General features: G+C 48.0%; 1 protein-coding gene across 9 annotated transcripts in view; it reads left to right on the top strand.

Moving 5' to 3' along the window:
• Msi2 (musashi RNA binding protein 2) overlaps nucleotides 1–13,302 on the top strand; it is a 366,811-nt gene that overhangs the window by 64,435 nt on the left and 289,074 nt on the right. The gene's annotated exons all lie outside the window — the stretch shown is intronic.

Below are 13,302 nucleotides of genomic sequence, written 5' to 3'. Positions count from 1 at the left end.
CATGTGAACTTGAGCAAGGCTTTGATCTCTGTTTCTGGTAAAATGAGGGATCGGAGTGTATTCCATGCCTTGCCCAGAGAGTATTGTTCTGTTGGGTTCCAAAGCAGTTTAAACTACACAATGAAATGCTTTTCTCTTTCTTTCTTTTTTTTTTTTTTACCTCTGAGTATTAGCACTATTTAACTTAGGACCTCATGGATTTTAAGTAAGCTCCCTACCTCTGAGCTGTATCTCCAGCCATTTTCTTTTTTTTAAATTTTGAGACAGGGTCTTGCTAGGTGGTGGAGGCAGGCCTCCAACTTGCCATCCTCCTGCCACAGCCTCCTCCATCAAACCTGGCAATGATGAAACCTTTTGCAGTGACCCAGGACTGGCTGTGTGGTCTTCTTGTGTGTCTCCACATTGTTACTTGATGTAGTGGTGGGCACGAGCAGACCACTTCTTTGAGGCCTCAGAAAGGGAAGGTGCAGGCTGAGGGGGAACTTGGGCTCCTAGTAGCTTCTTTCAAAGCCAAGTAAGTGCAGTAGAGTTGAGATGTCAGGAAAGAGGAGCCCGTGAGCTGAGTGGGCAGTGCTGACTGAGCCCCTTCGGTGCTGAGCAGTGGCTCTCTTCCTGCCACCTCCAGGTGAGTCCTGAATGCTCACAGAGAGCCCTGGAAGGGTATCCTGGGAGATGTGGGAGCGACTGGAGCACAGTGGTGGGCAGCCCCTCTTCATCCTCACCGCTTGATGTCCTGGGATTCTCAGGTGTGCCCTTGGGCTGTGAAGGCCTCTGGGCTACCCAGGGATCTGTCTCTTAGAGAGAACCAGGTTTTTGTCATTTTGTCCATTTGGTAACTTTGTACCAGTAGAACAGCATCTCACTGGAAGGCTAGTTCCTGGGCAGCATTAGCTAGCTCTTTATGGAATTGCGTTCTCTGGAGTTGCTTTTCATGTTACATTTTAATTTTAAAATTGTACTCAGAACATGTCAGCGGGGACATTTGTCCACCACTTCTCTGTATTCTTAATACTCAATGAGAAAATTCTATGGAAAGTCAGTAATGGAGAATGTCTGGTTCTCTCTGGAACTGAAAGGTTTTCTCTTTTGATAAAGAGATATTTTTAGTCGATCAAATTGGCCTCTTTACTTGGGCTGCTAGGAAGCACGGAGTCCAGTGTGGAGAGGCGTCACAATTCCGCTGGTGTTATTATTGTTATGTGTATTATATCCCCTCTCCACAACAGGATTTTTAAAATTTTACTGTTGGTTTTATACCACTTGTTGGTTATCTCAGAATCTTTGCGAAATATGGGTTAAGAACTTTTTTAAAAACAAATTCACAACAAATAGAAGGGGGAAGTTTAAGAAAACTTTAGAATGGAAAAACTTTGAGAGTGAGAGACTAACTAATTAGCATAATATTTAAGGGTTCGGATCCCGGAGCCAGGCTGCCAAAGCTGACATCTTGGTTCTGTTTATTGGCTGTGTGATCTGGGCAAGTTATTTAACCTCTCTGTTACTCAGTCTCCACATCTGTAAAACAGGGATATCGCCTATCCTTTAAGAGTCGCTGTGGGGATTAGATGAATTGGTAGGACCTGAAGAAGTGCATCCGGCTCATAGAAAGAGTCTGTGGGTTTTACTTGTTTCTAGCAAATTGCTTTCTGGCATTACTTATTCCATGCCTCTGGAAGTCTCTCAGAGCTGTTTAGCTCTTCTCTCCCATTCTTCCAACTCCGGCTTCTTGATCTGCTGGGACAAGTTTTTTTTTTTTCTTTCTTTCTTTCTTTCTTTCTTTCTTTCTTTCTTTCTTTCTTTCTTTCTTTCTTTCTTTCTTTCCTTTCTTTCCTTTCTTTCCTTTCTTTCCTTTCTTTCCTTTCTTTCTTTCCTTTCTTTCTTTCTTTCTTTCTTGTATAATTAGCCAAGGTGTGGTTTGTACCTTTAAAAAAAGATTTTTTTTTTTTAAATGAGAAACAACAACAAAAAATTTACCCTCTTGGTTTGGCATACCCTCCCAGAAGATCAGGAATGGATGGATTACTTTCTGTGATTTCTAGCTCACCCTGTGGCTTGCCCAGCCCGAATGACCCAGACGGTGTGGTGGTGGGGCCTTCACCTGATCTGTCACCTTGGGAGGCCACTTTGCTCCTCCTTGCCTTGGTTTCCCCACAGTGCCACAGGGTCTGCTCCACCCTGTTGTTACCTCCAGGGACTCCAGGATACCACCCTTCCCCCATGTGGATGGAGGGCCAGGCCTTGGCTCTGCTTTCGAGTTGGCATTAAGATAACCAAAGCATGAGTAGGTACCCTCGTTTGTTTTCTGGTACCAAGGATTGAACCCCGGGGGCTTAACCACCGACCCACACCCCCAGCACCCCTCTCCCACCTTTTTTAAAATGTTTTATTTTGAAACAGGATCTTGCTGAGTGGCTTAGGGCCTCATTAAATGTCTGAGGCTGGCTTTGAACTTGCGATCCTCCTGCCTCAGCCTCCCGAGTCACTGGGATTGTAGGTGTGCACCCAGCCTCTTCTCTGCTCTTTGTTGGTGGCAAAATACTGATAAAATTGGAAGGTTGACCAGCAGCCCATTGGGCCCCCTGCCCTCTCCGTAGGTGGTGGTTAAAAGTGCCAGGCCTTGCAGCTTCCCTGGAGGGCTGTGGTGGTGGCCGCCCTCGGTGGATGTGCAGAGGGGCTTGGTGCTAGGGACCAGTGGGGGCCAGGCAGGACAGCTGGGCAACTCAGGCCTTAGAAAGCAACACTCCCCAGGATCTATCTGGTTAAAACGCTTCCTCCAGTGGACAGAGCCGGGACAGAGCAGGGTTTGGGAGAGAAACAGGCCACTGTGGTAGGAAACCCCGAGCTATGAACTGAGTGGTAATTAAAGCAGAAAGACTTGGGCAAGTGATTTTTTTTTTAAGAGTGCCCTCTAGTTATCCTTTGTTCTTGGTAGTTAATTTAAAATAAGCATAGCCTTTGTCTTCTAGCTGGCCGCCTTGCCAGATTGGGTATATTTGTTTTCACGACTATTCTTCTGCATCACACAGGAATCCGTCAGTGCCAGGACGTTTTCCTCTGGACATATTCTGGCTTTGTTCTTGTCCCCCACCCTCCTCTGCTCTGGTCTGCCATTTCCTTAAGAACTCGGCAAGTGTCTGTGAATTGCTACCTTTTCCTCCAAAGTGGCTAAAGACATGGCTGGGCGAAGTCATTCTAGCAGCAGTGGGACACTCTAGCATCCCAGACGCATAACTGCCCTGCTGTCCTCAGGGCTCTGATGGAAGTGGGCAGGCCCACCTCCTCCCGTCACACCAGCCGGCTCGTCACCCAATGAGAGCATCATCCAGTTTGAACATGGAAAACTCTGTGTGTGTGTGTGTGTGTGTGTATTTATTTATGGTAGCTTATTTTGAGAAGCAGATTCATATTTTATATTTATCTTACAGTGTCTTATGGTGCAGCATGTGTTTTTGTATTTATCTTATATTTGAGAGACAAATACATCCTTTTGATTCATCGGTCAAACAAACAAAAGCGTGCCACAGCAGAGTCGAGCAGTTGTGACAGAGCATGGACAGGGCTCAGAGCCGGATGTTTCCCACCTGGCCCTTCCTCCCAGAAGCCTGCTTCCTCCTGACGCACAGAGAGTCTGCCCCACACCAGGCCTTGCTTTAGGCACTGGGGAGGCTACAGGGACAACTTGCGATGTGCTAGTGAGGTATATGATAAAGTACACAGAGCAAGGCAGGGGACTGCAGCGGAGTGGGAGGAGTGTTCCAGGCAGTTTGTCAGGCCAAGCCCTTCTGCGTGCTGTGCTGCCTGGGGATGGTGCTCCAGGCGGAGGGCAAAGCCCTGGAGGCAGAAACCTGTTGTGTGAGAAGGTAAGGGCTGAGGTAGGGGCTCGTGGAAGGGGCCACGGTTGGACAGGCAGGGGGACCAGTCACATCAGATCCTAGTAAAGATGTGGCATCTATCTGTGTAGAAGGGGGTAGAGGTCAAGGATCGCCAAGAGAGGACCTGCATCTTAGAAGGGTCACCTGTTCCTGTGTGGCATCAAGACTGCTGAGGAGCACAGGTGACAGCAAAGAAGAGCTGCAGGCCTTGTCCAGGGACAGGGTGGTGAGGGAGCTGTGCGAAGCGGCTGGATTCCTGCTCTGTGCTGAAGGTCGAGGCGTGGGATTTGCTGGAGACAGGGTCGTGGAAGTGCAGGGAGGAGAATCAGGAGGAAGTTCAAGGCTTGTGGCCTGAACCACTGGAGGCCCTCTCCTCCCACAGGGGGCTCCGGGAGGATCAGCTTTGGAGGCTTTTGAGACTCTTGATTTCTAATACCCCTCCTCCCACCTATCTGCTGCTTCTGCTTATTTTCTTTGGGAAGGAGGTGGACGAATTTCTCCACCTACTTTTATGACCTTCTTTTGGGGTGATCCAGGGTCTGGACCCTCCACGTAGGAGATGTAGGTGATGAACCACACCTACATTAGCTACCAGGAAGTACATGCAGGTACTGCATTTCCTATGTTCTAAGACATATTTCTTGTTCCTATTTAGAGAAAATTTTAAATTAAAATTTCTAAACTGATACATAAAAACATAAGCATTGTACATATTTATAGAGTACCTTGTGATGTTTTGATGTATGTATATGCTGAGTAATGATCAAGTCGGGGTAAACATATCTGTCTCCTCCACACATTTATCATTTCCTCATGGTGAAAACATTCAGAATTTTTTCTTCCATCATTTTGAAACATATAGTACCTCATCATTATCTATAGTTGTTCGTATTTCAATATTTATAAAATCTGGATGCATTTAATTAGTGTCTATCTTTAACACGGTGGCATTTAATTTTTTTTCCCTTAAAAATGCTCTTATTCATCAGCATCGTATCTTCTGGTAGTCTTAACGAGGAAATATTATCAAGGAAATATTACAGGAACTCTTATGTGCCAGGAACCAGAGTCTGCGTTAGTTGTCTACTGCTGTGTAACAAATTACCCCAGAATTGAACAACTTGAAATAGCAAACATGGATTATTGCACACAGCACCTGAGGGGCAGGGGTGTGGAGTGGGCTTGTCAGCAGGGTGGTTCTGGCTCAGAGTCTCTCACAAGGCTGAGGTCAAGGGGAAGTTGGGGTCGCCGTCATCTGCAGGCTCCCCTGGGGATGGAGGCTCTGCTTCCCAGCTCACCCACAGGGCTGCGGGTTCCTTCCTGTGAGGACCTCTCCAGCGGCTGCCTGCGTGTCCTCTCAGCAGTATAGCGGAACCGCCACGGTTTCTTTCAGCTCTTAGCATTCTCTTCTAGGATTGGCATTTAGCCTAGATTTCCAGTTGAGGAAACAGGCTCAGAGAGATTGGTTAACTCATCCCAAAGTCACACAGGAGCCAGGGATGCGGCATGGGCACGTCCCTGATAAGCAGATTCCATTCTCGTTTTCTCTCCTCTTTCTTTGCATTGCTGGGGATGGAGTAAACGCAGGGCCTTGTGCATGCCAGGCCGGGGCTCTGCACTGAGCCACGCCTCCAGCCCCGTCCTTGTTCCTTCCTAGGGACCTATGCATTGTTCACAGTTTTCCTACAGCTGTGACCTGGGGTCCGTGCTGGGAATTCCTAGGGTGTAGGTGCCTTTCCCTTCAGCTGACTGGTGGGGCTCGTGTGTTTATGGCTTAAAAATCACCCCAGGCCGTGGAGGCTGAGTCTTCAGCCTCACTCCTTGCCCTGCGCTCAGGGCTTTCTCCTCAGCCTCTGTCCCACGTACCGGGTGTCTTCAATGCTAGGTCGTCCCCTACGCTGGGTCCTCTCCTCTGGAAAGACATTCGCCTCTGTGCTGCAGGCTAGCCATGGGGCTCGGGGACAGCCTTGGTGACAGCCAGGATCCCTGGCAGCTGTTGCTGTTATGTTTACCACCTTGGCAACCAGTGGCTGGCGTTGGCACCGTGGCTGCGTCCTTGGCCAGGAGGTGACTTGGGTCGGGGGCCCCTGCTTCATGTTCCGAGTTGGTTTGTTGCCAAGCTAGAACAGTGGTTCCCTTTCAGAAGTAAAGTTTATTAATATCTTTTTCTAAATTAGAAAAGGAATGCCCGTTCCTTATTGAAAAATGCAAAAAAAAAAAATGGATACTTTGATGCCATCACTTTTGTGTATCTGTAGAGATGTATAAATATATGTAAATATGTAAATTTAAAAACAAGAGCTGGAAAATAAAACCGAATTGGAATAGTTCGGTGGGGTGTATGTCTGGAGATTCAGCTTCTTCACTTCTTTAATGGTATTCTGTAATGATTTTTGCATGTCCACTAGATGGTTATAACAGCATGATTTTCAATCACTGCATAACATCCTATCATCTTAATGTAAAACGTAGACACACTTTAAATACACCTCACTGCCAAGGACGAGATGTATAAGGATTTAATTTCCTACCACACCAGAAAGCATAGGGCAGAGAGGAAGAGGGATGCATGTTAAAGTTAGCAGGCTCGCCTTTGAGGTCCAGTTTTGCCACTTGGACAAATCATTTAAATTCTGAGCCTCGGTTTCCTTATCTGGGACCTGTGAATAATACTAGGTACATGATAGTTGTGAGAGTTGATAAGAGAGATACTGTTCTGATATTTCAGAAACTACAAGTTGGGTCATTTTGGTCAAAGGCCCTGGTTTCCTGGCTTCACGTCGGGTCTTCTGTATGCTCCGCACTTGCTCTTTGGAGTCCTGGCACTTGCGTGTTTGCCCTGCATGTTGTCCTCAGAAGGCCCTTTAAAGGAAGTTATGTTAAAGTTGGAGAGGTGTCAGGGAGACAGCCTTGTTGGGTTGGATGGCTGTCCCTCTGGGAAGCTGAGGGCCAGGCATGGTGGAGGAGGAGGCCGGAGCAGGGGCCAGCACTCATGCTGAGGCTGAACTTGATGTGACCAGGGTTTGAGGTATTGTTGGTTCCACTGGGATCAGAGGGAAAGAGGCCTTCCCAGGACACATGAATGGTGGGAAGGGAGTGGGGCTATGGAGAGTCTGTTCTCACAGGACTTCAGGACCCACAGGCAGTGATTGTGTGCTGTCTGTGTTCTGCAAAGGAGGAGCATCCTGCAGCTGCCCGCCATCTTTGATCTTGTGGCAGGGCTTCTCCAGGAGGAAAAAAAGGGATCACATGCCCATCTTGAGTTAAGAGAAAGGAGGGGATGCTGAGTGGTGGTGTGGAAGCAGTTCTGTTTGTTTTGAGACTCTTATCTACCTTACCTGTCTTGTTCAGGTTATTCTCAGTACCCAGAATACTGTTTGACATGTAAGTGCTCAACAAATGAATATTGGGTGCGTAACTTAGGAAAGAAATGGCCAAAGAAAAATATGAACAGCTTGATCTGAGGCGAGTGATGCACAAAGAAAGTTCAGAGCAGGCATTGGGACACCTGCGGGGTTGACACAGGTGTTGGGAAGAGCTGGGTGGAATCTGGGTTCCAGCCCTCACTTCCACCATCCCCCACTGTTGCATTTTGCTCCTCCAGCAAGCAGGGAGGCACACCTACCCTTCCGGGGCTGGGCTAGCCCTTGTGCTGTCCCCAGGGATTGCTGCACAGAGGAGTCACACAGTAGCATTTGGCAAATAGGAGCCTCTGTGGGAGGCTGAGAAGATGAGCCTCTGGAGTTCGTTGGTGGTGAAATATGGGGTGAGTGGCTCTTGCATGCCCATATTTCTGTTCAGGTGTCTGTGAGAGCATAAATAAAGGATAAGGAACTTGGCAGGGCCCCATACAGACTGATTGTGCCCCAGTTCCTTGGAGACCCCGAAGGCTGCATAACTCATAGGTGCCTATTCGTGTACTGGGGCAGTGGGCCCCGCCTGTAGGCCTCTCAGTATTACTAGGGCTGAACCTGTCTTCTTCATCCGGGCCCCTGCGAGGGCTTTTCATTGAAGGCTGTGGTGGCAGGGTACATAATTGAGTTGCACCACAAAGCAGATAATGTGGGCTGAGTAGAGTGGTTGGAGCAGCTCCTGGGGTGACCGCCCTCCTCTGCCCTCCTCCGCCCTCCTTCCCTGCCTTCACCTCCAGGGGCTGCCAATGGTGAGAGGGACCCACCCCTGGGCTCCTCTTTGTCTTTATTGTCTCCTCTGCCAGGAGAGTCCTTTATTTGTTCTTTAATGCAACTGGCCTCTGAAGATCTTTCCAGATCAATTTGGTTTGTCAGGGGTGCCAGGCTTAAGTTTTCAGGCTTCTAAAGAAGAGGAGAGGGGAGGGAGTGGGGCTGGGGATCAGACTGACTTTCTCTTTTTTTGGCTTTCAGAGGAAAATCACGCATGTTAAAATAAATGATGCAAATATCTGTATTTGATGTATCAAAGAGACAAATAGCGTAAATGCAGATTATAGGGTATTTCTTAGATCTGTCCATCACACAAGGTCTCCCAGGAAAGGAAAGCGTCAAGCCAAGCACCAGTGGCCTCGCTTTTGGGGGGCAGCCTCCAGGGGGGTCGGCGTATTTAGGTCATTGTCTCTTGGATTGATTCAGGATTGTCTTAAAAGCCAACTAGTTTTCTCCCTGTCTCATCTGACAGGCACACTTAAAAAGTAAGAGCCATTTCCATTTTCTTCTGTTTGATTGACACTGACCAGCGTCTGTCTGCAGGTGCCATTCCTTCTCTTCTTCCGTCTTACTGTACCTGCAGGTTCCCTGCGCTCTGTGCCCCCTCCCTTTGCTTCGCCCTGGGTGTTTGGTGCTGATTTGGACCTGCTCTGCTGTCGAGGTGTGTGATGGAGAGGGTGGAGTGGTTTCCCCGCCCCTCCTTGTTCTCTGTCCTGCACTTTACACCCCGCCACGATGCCCATGAATCCATTTTTCCCTCCTGAGAATTTTCCCTGCGAGGAAAGGTGGTAGGTGTGAGTGAGCTGCTGGCTTCCGGTGCATAGAGCAGTGAGCAGGGCTGCTTCAGCCCACCGGTGACTCCATTGCCACTTGAGACCTTTGGACCTCACGACTCCTGGAAACTCTAACAGCTTCCCATGGTCTGTGCAGTGTGCATTCCGGGCTCCTGGAAAGTGGTTTGCCCAGCTGAAGTTGAGTCCCCAAGGCCACCTGTGCGTGTGTGGTGGTCCTCACCAGATGGGAGTGAAGTTGACCACTTTAAAGTTGCGAGCCTGTTCCAAACGGTGCAGCCCAGCCCTAGCCCCAGCTCACCTCCCTTCAAGGGTGGGTCCAGCCCTTCCCAGCTTGTTGACATTGAATGATGGCACCTTAACTCCAGGATGTCCCAGTCAGTCCTCACAACTTCCCTTGGAGAACAGCACGCTTCTTAGCCTGTTTTCAGGGGCTGAAAGAGGCTCCTATTTGTGCAGTTAGTAAGTGTCAGGCCATTATGCAAACCTGTGGAGTCTGCCTCCAGAGCCACCCTACCAGCCACCACAGTGCCACCTCTGCTACCACGCCGTCATTGCTAGCACCATCAGAGGGTCACCTCTTGGCCTCTCCATTTTCTCTCCTGCCAAATGGAGGTAGTGTCAACACTGCGGGGCTCTCTGGAGGCCTAGATGAGATGAAATGTAGTGGATCAGTCCCGGCACTTAAAGAGATCGGAGCAAATGTGAGTGTCTTTATTTTCTTGTCCTGGGACAGGGGTGGGACATTTGTGCCCTGACTGGCATCCCAGATGTAAAGAGGGCAGATCCAGAAAGGGGAAATGCGGGGGGGATCCCCTCGTTGTGACTGGGTCATTTCACCCTGTAGTCTTTCCTGCCAGGCTAGCAGTTCTGGGATTGGGGCGGGCCAAGAGAAACTGCCTCCTGGAGGGGGTGTTGAGTGGGAAGTGTTGTCAGCTGGACACTCGAGTTCTGAGTGGAGTGGACAGGGGCCACTTGTCCTTCAGACTGGGGTTGGTGTAAGAGAGGGCGCTGGAGGCTGACCCTCTGCCGAGTGCCAGTGTGTGCCGCACGTTCTTCGCGGTGCACCTGAGTCCAGCAGCAGGAAGCCCTGTTTCTGGTCACTGCTCACCTTGGCTGCCCTTCCTTGACTTGAAGCCCTGGATTGGTTGTCCTTGGGGGAGCCTCAGCAGTAATACGGGGTCACTTCTGGCCCTGGACTTGCATTCCTCCCCGAAGTCCCTTCTGACCTGAGTGTGCTCGCTTGGGTGCATTGTGGAGAAACTCAGTGGTGCCTGGGGCAGCGTGACCATCCAAGCCTAGCATGAGGGAGCTGTTGTTTTAGGGCTCCTCACTTCAACTGGGGGGTGGTGGGTGAGGGAAGAAGGTCAAGCAAGACAAAATCTGAAATGAGAGGCAGAAGCAAGGAAGGTGGCTCCAAGTGGTCCCGGCATCACCTGGGAGCCTGTTAGAGATGCAGAGGCTCAGATCTCAGGCAGACCTGAGAGTCAGGTGTGCCTCTCCTCCAGCTCTCCTGGGTGACAGGTGTACAGCGAGGACTGAGAAGTGCTGTGTTGTTCCTTGGGAGCTGAGAGAACCTGGATATACCCCACCACATACCCACCTGCATTAAAAAAAAAAAAAAAAGAAAAGAAAAGAAGAGAAAGAAAAGCAATAATGTGTTGGAGGATTGAAATTTCAAAGTAGTTAAACTCAATGAAAATGAGGGAAAAACCAAACCAAGCACCCCAGTGCCTGAGCCAGAGATTGAGCTGGATGCTTCCTGGGTTGGTCCTCACAGCACCTCCTGCCTGGGGACCTTTTACCATCCAGGGCTGGTAGGACTTGTGAGTTCCTCCTCCTTCCCCTGCTCTGGTATGTGACGCCAGCAACATCACTTTTTTTGGAGGGTGTTTGTAGCAAGTGAGAGCTGTGGGTAAATAGCTTTGTTGGCTACTTTTGCTTTTCTTGCTTATATTGTATACTTTAATGTGCTTTTTCTTTTCTTGCTTTATTTTTTTGGATAATGGCAAAATCACCGCTTGTGGGCACCGGCACAGATAATACAAAAAAGCTTTTTGAAAAGAGCTTTATCTGAGCACAAAGTACTTGGAATTGAAGACCCCCAGGGATTTGCCTCTATCGCTCATCTTGCCTTTCTCCTTTCCCTCTTCTTTCTCTCCCCTTTCTTTTCACCCTCTCCCTCTCCCTCCCTGTCCTCTTTCTCTTTTCTTCATTCAAACTTGCAGTGGAACTGGAGTGAGCTACATATTGCCCTATTTTCAGCTGATTTGCATGTTAGAGAGAGCAGAGTAATTGGTGTTTAACCAGAACAAAAGAGGATCTGTTTTCTAAAAGAAAAAGAATTTTTGAAGTAGACCCTATTGCATCCACTGCCTTTGTCTCTCCTCTCATTAGGAATTGAATAGGATGGCCCGTAATGAGAGCGTGGAGATGCTGCTTGCTCCTGATGCTGTTGGAGCTAATTGGTTTGAATATTATATTTGATGTGGATCTGAGAGATGTTGGCAAAACACCTCCTTGGGACATGGACATCCTGTCCCCACATCGGCAGGGAGATGGGCAGTATGGAAACTTGGTGTATTTCTTAGTTGAATGCACTGAGGGGCCACCTTGAGATTTTGGTCTTTCTCCAAGTCTTCAGGTTGCTCAGCTACTAGGAAGGAAGTCTAGGGTATTTTCAGGAGCCCCAAGGGCCAAGTTCAGTAGAAACTTTGGTGGTTGATGATTGGACTTCTCCCGAAGGAATGCGTAGTCATTAATTGTGGTATTTTTGTGAGGACTTGAAGTTGAAAATAATTTTTTTTTTTCCCTTGGTTAGAGGGAGCAGGTCTAAATCTGGACCAGGAAGTTGGCAGAGTATCACTTGAAAACCTCCAGACTGCCCATTCTTCATTTTATATGCAGAAATTGCTTGTTCCACTCATGCACTTACGAGGTCTTCTTTCTGGGGTTGACTACCAGCTGAGAGTATGAGGAGGGCTTGTGAAGGTGGAGCGAAGTTTTGAAGACCTTTGGGAACGTTTCCCATAACCACAGAACTGTCTTTACAAATTAGAAAGTACAAAACCGCTGTATAAACTTTGAAAAGCAGTAGAGGAAAATGAGTTGTGATCAATCACTCTAAACAGCTGTGGTTAATTTTAGTATATTGTCCCATCTTTGGCCATTGTAATTCTTTTGCTTCCAAATACACACATTTCGAAATGATCCTAGAATACATTGATGACTTTGGGGATTGTATTTAAGCAAATATTTATCCGACAACACCCAGTTAAAGAGTTCTGTGACCTTGACTCCCTTTTTTGAAGTCATCCACCTTTGCCAGAGTTCAGCTATTATCTTGCAAAATCTGATACCCAATAGGAGAGAGAAACAGCCCAGTGATGACTGCCCTCAGAAGATGTGATTAAATCAGTTTTACTGCTTTTGCATGCTTGTGTGTCACTTTATCTTTCTGCAGAACCTGTGAGGCAGGCAGGAGCTGAGCCATCTGACCCACTTTACAGATGGGGAAACGGAGCAAAGCTTCGAAGGAGCACGTGAGCTCAGCTGAGCCACGTGCTGAGTCAGTGGACGCGGCCTCAGCTTTGTCTACCAAATTGCTGCCTTTCCTCCTCCTTCTTCCTTTTCTGCTCTGTGTTTGGGAATAATTTAAGACTTAGGGAACACCTTAAAGAATAGGTACGTAGAACCCCCATATGTCCTTCACTCGGTTGGTTTCTAAGAATAGTGGTATTCTCCGGCCCAGCTACAGGACACTTAGAAACTTCACGTCGATCTTATTGATCCGCATTCCATCAACCCCGAATGTCGTTCGTGGAATTCTTTTTCCCTCCAATATAGGACATAATAGAGAAGCAGGTGTGACATTTTTTTTTTTTTTTGTCTCTTTCGTGTACTCTGGAATGTTTCTATAGCCTCTCTTTGCCTTCCGTGATATTGCCATTTATAAAGAATATATCCACCTCCCCCCACCCTTTTTTTTTTTTCCATGAGAACATTCTTGTCCAATATTTCCTCATGATTAAATGCAAATGATGCATTCCTGGCCAGAATATGATGTTAAGTGTTTTTCATGTCCTTCTCAGGCTATCACGTTTGGAGGCACTTGATGTCCATCTGCCTCTCTTTGATGACCTGGCCAAGGTGTTGTTTGATTTCGCCACTGTATGGTAATTAGGTTTTCTCTTGCAGCTAATAAGCAGTCTTTGGGTAGACGCTGTAAGATCCGCTCCTTGTCCAAGTTTCCACTCGGCTTAGCCTCTGCCTGCGCGTCTTGCCTGATCTAGTCTTGACTGGTGGTTACAAGGTGATCGTCCCCCTCCTGCACTCTTGCCGTGTCTTCCAGTTGGCAGTCAGCAGTTCTGCTGAGAAGGAGCCCTTCCTTCTTTGCCGTTATAGATGTGGACTATTATTTCAGTGACTTATAATCATTACCGTAGTTAATCATTTTGG

The sequence above is a fragment of the Urocitellus parryii genome, chromosome 7, assembly GCF_045843805.1.
Source record: "Urocitellus parryii isolate mUroPar1 chromosome 7, mUroPar1.hap1, whole genome shotgun sequence".
Lineage (NCBI taxonomy): Eukaryota > Metazoa > Chordata > Mammalia > Rodentia > Sciuridae > Urocitellus > Urocitellus parryii.
This window is presented reverse-complemented; position numbering and strand designations above follow the sequence as displayed.